We start from the raw sequence: 7111 nt of genomic DNA, 5'->3' as shown, positions 1-7111 counted from the left end.
CTTGATTTGAACCAAGGAAGGCCTGTGATGGAAGGATCTGTATGTAACAGGATCCAGACGCAGTACAGTATGACAGCCAGCCTGGCAACATAGTAAGTATGGGCTAATGGAAATCTGAATTATGCACAATTCCTGCTCTGCAAATCAGTGGGTGGTTTACAGAATTCACAAACTGTAAGATGTCTGTATACATAACATCTGAACAAGCAAATACAGCTGGCAGATGCACAGATTGCTGTAAGTAAAAGGACTCTCCAGGATCTGGACCTTGGTATAGAAATCAAGAATAGAACACTGAGGAAAATGCAGAAACTAGAAAAGTGACTTCAATCCCCACTGTTAGCTCATCTGTAAAACAATGTATTAATCATGTTTTTCTTTCTCTCTCCCAAGCTCCAAACTGACAAGTGACAGCACTAAAATAAAAAGCTTAAGAAGCATTGTGGTGTTCCCTGTGTGATGAATGTACACTACACTATGCAAAGTTATTAGTTCAGTGAGGTGAGATGAAAATGGATGTTATGAAACCAAAGTAAGCTACTATAATATCGAATAAAACATTAGGCCTAATTAAGGAGTAACACAAACAATCCTTTATTGGAGAAGGACAAGACAATGAAATCACTCATCTGAAATAATGTATTGGTCTCTGACCAGCCTGCCATTAATGTCATTTGGGAATATGGCTGCATTGTCCCACTCAATCTCCAGTGCCACTGCTGGACCCCTTTCCTTTCTCAGACAGGCAATATTATGTAGGACCGTGCAGGCTACAGTAATGTTACAGGCCCTGTCTGGGGTGACCCTCAGGTGGTGGAGACACTGAAATCGTGACTTGAGAAGGCCAAATGCCATCTCAATTCAGGCCCTTGTTCTTGCATGGGCAAGATTGTATCCTTGCTGTGCTGCTGTCTGAGGGTCTGCAAGGGGAGTGAGAAGGTATGTCTCACAGGCATAACCCTTGTCTCCCAGCAGAACGGCAGAGAATTCACCTGAGAATACAAAATGTAATCATTACAACTACACAAGTAAAACCTTTGATGCAATTGTGTTTATCAGTGAAATGTGTGTGGCCTACCTTGTGATAGTCGCTGGGAAATGGTACTGGACCTAAAAACTCGGGAGTCATGGACGGACCCAGGCCACTTTGCCTCCAGATTGGTAATGATGTAGGCAGCATCACAAATAATCTGAAACAACGCAATGTTTCCTATTCAGTATACATGCCATGCACAGAATACATTTGGGCTAGTTGACAGTAACTAAATAATTTTTACCTGAACATTGATACTGTGGAAGGATTTTCTGTGGACACAATCTTCCTCGTGGGCCCCTGAGGGGCGTTTAATGTGGATCTGTGTGCAGTCCAGCGCACCAATGACATTAGGGGAAGCTGTAACACAAAATAGTCTGAGTATATCCTGTGACTGTTGTAACACGTTTTTGTAATCTGTAATTCATGTTACCTGCAATCTTGTAGAAATTATTGATGAAGCACATTCTTCTGTGGCCAGCGAAGGTAATAAAGATGTGTGCCAAGGATTTCAGTGCCAAACACACTTCTGACACAACGGCAAATAGTGCCTTTATTTAGAATTTTGGCATGTCCCACGGCATATAAAAACATGCCGCTTCTAAAAAAACGCAGTGCCACACAATAACAGATTCCATCTCCAGTAAATCGATACCTCTCATGCAGGTACTCGTCGGGAAAAGCTAAAGCGTCTGATCTGTCCCGAAACACCCTCTCACGTTTGAAAGCACGTCTAAATATCAGCGCTTCTTCATCCAAAACGTCATTCAGAAATGGGCATGCCATGGTGCAGGGAGAAACACAGGTGAATGGGACTTTATATATTGCCCTCATCACTGACTTCATTGAAATCCCCGTTGCAAATTCATCAACCATTTCAAACCATCTAAACTGCAATAGTAGGATTTAAATCAAACTTGTCACAGCAATAGTGACAAGTAATGCATGTTAACAATAAAGTAGAAAACATTCAGAAGACAACGGAACAACTGTTAAAGACGTTTATTTCGGATCAGAGCGGCAGCTGATTTAACACATAAGACTCCAGGATTAATCTTAGCCTGGCTGTTAGCCTGCTCTGGAGCAGGCTAGCTGCAAAGAATAAATCTCCATGGTTACTTGGCTGGGCTTAATTCAGCCTGCTTTTGTGCAACCAAGTGAAAGCTAAATTAATCCAGGATAAATTGAATATCCCGGCTTAATCCCTTATCCTGGTTTTGTGCAACAGGCAGAGAATGAACCAATGGAAAACCTGCTCAACCCAACTTGCACCGTTACATCTCCAGAAACCCAACACCCTCCCAGAGAAAGAAGCCCCAGAAAAACAACGTTCCAAATATTACCACCCCCAGACTGTTCATACAAACTGTTACTCATAACCCTGTTTAACCCCCCTCTCATCCCACAGAATCACCTGCTCTACCCCTCCTACATAAACAGACATGAACCCCACTCTCATCCCACATAATCACCTGCTCTACCCCTCCTACATAAACAGACATGAACCCCCCTCTCATCCCACATAATCACCTGCTCTACCCCTCCTACATAAACAGACATGTACCCCCCTCTCATCCCACATAATCACCTGCTCTACCCCTCCTACATAAACAGACATGTACCCCCCTCTCATCCCACATAATCACCTGCTCTACCCCTCCCTCTCTAACCAAACATGTACGCCCCAGAAAAACAGCAGATACCATCCGGTCATTAATCAAAAAAAATAAATCATATTCTCACTCATATGCAGCTGCCAAAGGTCAGGTCAAAGCAATAAATCACTCTTGATGTAATGCGCCTTTTACCATATCTCTCTCATGGGGAATTATGTGCTACATCAAGCAGTGGGGTGCTACACTTTTTCACAGTGTAACTCAATGGATATGAAATATATTAACTCATACAGAAAAAACTATTCTATACGCCACAGTGAATGTATTAGAGGAAATGTCCAGGAGTCTCTATAAAGTGATTGTATGCAAAAACATCAAGGGGCACTGTGTATTTGAAATTGTTGCTGGCATTTTACGCCACCCATAACATTAGCCACAATGCAAATGACTGTATTTGAAATATATATTTCCCTTTACAAAAATACTATAGAATATTTCTTTCTGTATGAGTCAATATGTATTTCATATCCATTGAATAACATTGTGGCCAATGGGATGGGTGGAGTAAAATCTAAGCCTTCAGAGTAGGTTACGATGTGTTATTTTTTAATGGAAATAACAAGTAAATGTAACGTAATTGAACAAAACGGTAAGGTGACCATAGTAAGGGACGGTAGCCGATAGTAGGGGGTCGTATTTTTTAGCTACGTCGCTAACCAACTATTGGAAAATATCAATATTTCCAATGTAATTTCAGAAATTCTCATTAAATACTTGCTAGCTAACATTTGTATGTCACTAATAATCGCTAAACATTGACGACTTGATCAAATTATTTCTCGGAATAAAAACATATTTAAAAACTGCTGCTGGCTATGCCGATAATAGGGGCTTCTAGACCTCTGGTCTTTGAGTCTAGATCCAGGAAGTGTGTTTCTCTCCATTATGTGCTTACAGGTCTAATCAGATAGAGAGAGAAGAGGAAACTGCCTCTAAAATGAGTCTCTCTGGGGTGAGGGAGGAGGGGGCCTCTGCCTCTAAAATAAGTATTTTTGGAGAATATGAAATCACAGCTAAGAGGTACAATTTGTGAATGGGTTTCTACATCTGGGGTCAGAGTAGAAAAGTGACTGAATATTTTCACTAAGATGCATTAAATGAGGCTGTTACAATGGGAGTATAATGTATTTTATGACCTACAGAAGTCAAAATAGTTTGTTACGTATTCAACATTATGGGCATTTGTTAGCTTCATTTAAGTCACAAGCCTGTTTTGAGTTCCCTTTGTTATCCAGTAATGTGGGAGAACATCAAGTGTTGTACACTCACCTAAAGGATTATTAGGAACACCTGTTAAATTTCTCATTAATGCATTTATCTAATCAACCAGTCACATGGCAGTTGCTTCAATGCATTTAGGGGTGTGGTCCTGGTCAAGACAATCTCCTGAACTTCAAACTGAATGTCAGAATGGGAAAGAAAGGTGATTTAAGCAATTTTGAGCGTGGCATGGTTGTTGGTGCCAGACGGGCCGGTCTGAGTATTTCACAATCTGCTCAGTTACTGGGATTTTCACGCACAACCATTTCTAGGGTTTACAAAGAATGGTGTGAAAAGGGAAAAACATCCAGTATGCGGCAGTCCTGGGGGCGAAAATGCCTTGTTGATGCTAGAGGTCAGAGGAGAATGGGCCGACTGATTCAAGCTGATAGAAGAGCAACTTTGACTGAAATAACCACTCGTTACAACCGAGGTATGCAACAAAGCATTTGTGAAGCCACAACACGCACAACTTTGAGGCGGATGGGCTACATCAGCAGAAGACCCCACCGGGTACCACTCATTTCCACCGCAAATAGGAAAAAGAGGCTACAATTTGCACGAGCTCACCAACATTGGACAGTTGAAGACTGGAAGAATGTTGCCTGGTCTGATGAGTCTCGATTTTTGTTGAGACATTCAGATGATAGAGTCAGAAATTGGCTTAAACAGAATGAGAACATGGATCCATCATGCCTTGTTACCACTGTGCAGGCTGGTGGTGTAATGGTGTGGGGGATGTTTTCTTGGCACACTTTAGGCCCCTTAGTGCCAATTGGGCATCGTTTAAATGCCACGGCCTACCTGAGCATTGTTTCTGACCATGTCCATCCCTTTATGACCACCATGTACCCATCCTCTGATGGCTACTCCCAAAGCTTGAATCATTTCAAACTGGTTTCTTGAACATGACAATGAGTTCACTGTACTGAAATGTTCTAGGTACTGGTGTATATGTTTATTAATGTTTGAAATACAGGTTTGTATGTAATATTGTTGCTATGGGTGTTTTAGAGTAATAACTCAGTTGCAGTACACATTTTGAAAGTGTAGTTTAACATATCAGTATAATATTTAAATATAAAAAAAAAAAATCAATATGATCTTATTGTTCATTTCCAGGGACCATATTAAGAGACCAACCTCTCATGTGCCCAGCTGTGTGTCCATGAAGAGTGACACATATATGAATCATCTTATAGAGTGGGAGAGGGAGACTTCTCTACTGATCAAAAGTAATAACTCATGGGTCAATATCAGTGATTTTCAACTTTGTCTCTTATTTGCTTATGTTGTTTCCATTATCTAATTGCCACAACAACAGCTAATCTTCCTGGGTTCAACATTTAACAAAAAAGACATTACAGGCAACCAAATCTTTACAATGTACATACATTTAACAAAAACGTATGAAGATGACATTAAAGACATCATAATATTAATGCTATTGGTGTTTTAGTTTAATATTTAAATTGTTTAACTAAACTTTCAAAATGTGTATTACATATCAGTGCTGTGGTTTAGTATAATATTTATATTGTTAACTTACACTTTTCATATGTGTAATAATTATTTGTGTACATGTTTTTCTATAATAATTACATCTTCAATTACAAAATCAATATGACCTTATTTTAACATTTAAACAAGACAGTTAAGGGTCAAAGATTCTTAGTTATTTCAAACTCACCAATCACTCCTAAGTCCACCATATTCAAAACACTTCATTATTAATTATAGGGTCCAGAAAGAGACAGAGTCACTGTGTCCAAATACACAAATCACTACTAAGAAAGTCTACTGTGAAAAAAAACACTCTGCTGTATTGTATTTAACTGTATCATTTTCAGGGACCATATAAAGAGACCAACCTCTCCTGTACCAAGCTGTGTGTCCATGAAGAGTGACTGGTCTATGAAGCATCCTATACAACTCAGAGAGGGAGACTTCTCTACTGATCAAAGGTAATACAAACTCATGGGTCAGTGCCAGTGATTTTCAACATTGTCTCTTATTTGTTTATTTTGTTTCCATTATCTGACCCCACAACAACAGCAAATCTTCCTGGGTTCAACATTTAACGAAAAAGACATTACAGGCAAACCAAAACTCTACAATGTACATACATTTATAAAAAACATGTATGAAGATGACGTTAAAGACATCATAATATAAACACTGGAAAGAAAACTTCTTTACATTTTTACATTTCACCGTGTTGTTTTTATTATCCATAATGACTTTTCTTGTTTTATAAAACTTTTACTATGAAAGTCTACCCTTATAAATATGGAAAACATTTGGTCCTACTAAAGGTACTTCCACTTATAACATGGATGAGTCTGAATTATGTAAATGTATTTGGTTTGTGTTATTGATACATATTCAACATTATGGCCATTTGTTCAATTATAGGTCGCAAGCCTGTTTTGGGTTTCCTGTGTTATCAACCAGTAATGTGGGAGAACATAAAGTGCTGTATATTCTTAGTAATTTGCAAGAGGTGTTGGTCTTGTATCGACCAGCAGAGGGAGAAATTTACTCTAGTAGTTGATTAACCCGCTCTCACTCTACTGTTGTTCTCACCAGCCTGTCTAGTAGTCAGTTAGTTGACAGAGAACAAGACAAATAAACAAAGGCTGAGGAACCAGATATAAACATTATTTCAAACATTACATAGAAGGTGAGGAATTAATAAAACATACGATATGAAACACCAAGCTAAGGAGATGATATTATCGTTATTTTGAGTGCGTTTTTATAGTTTTATTAAATTATAAATATATGTTAGTATTTAATCTAACGTTGGCTATTTTTATATAATTTACATGTCACAAACATGACCAAACCAAGGTTACTAAAACAGATACCGTATTGACTTCAAATGTCTGTTGTCTTCTCCCACTGTTGACTTATGTAATACATGTTTGGAGGCAGGTCAGTCAGCACAGCTGAAACTGAAAGTGAAGTTCCTTCACAGGATCCATTTTGATTTGACGTTGCAGTATAATATAAATGTTTCAATATTTGAACTGTAAAAGGTAAGACAAATCGTTTCATAATGATTCATTAAAGAACAAAGCAGAGAGAGTGATCATTTGGAGTAAGTCATTATCAGTGTTAAAGTGCTGTAACATCAATG

The sequence above is a fragment of the Esox lucius genome, chromosome 11, assembly GCF_011004845.1.
Source record: "Esox lucius isolate fEsoLuc1 chromosome 11, fEsoLuc1.pri, whole genome shotgun sequence".
NCBI lineage: Eukaryota > Metazoa > Chordata > Actinopteri > Esociformes > Esocidae > Esox > Esox lucius.
This window is presented reverse-complemented; position numbering follows the sequence as displayed.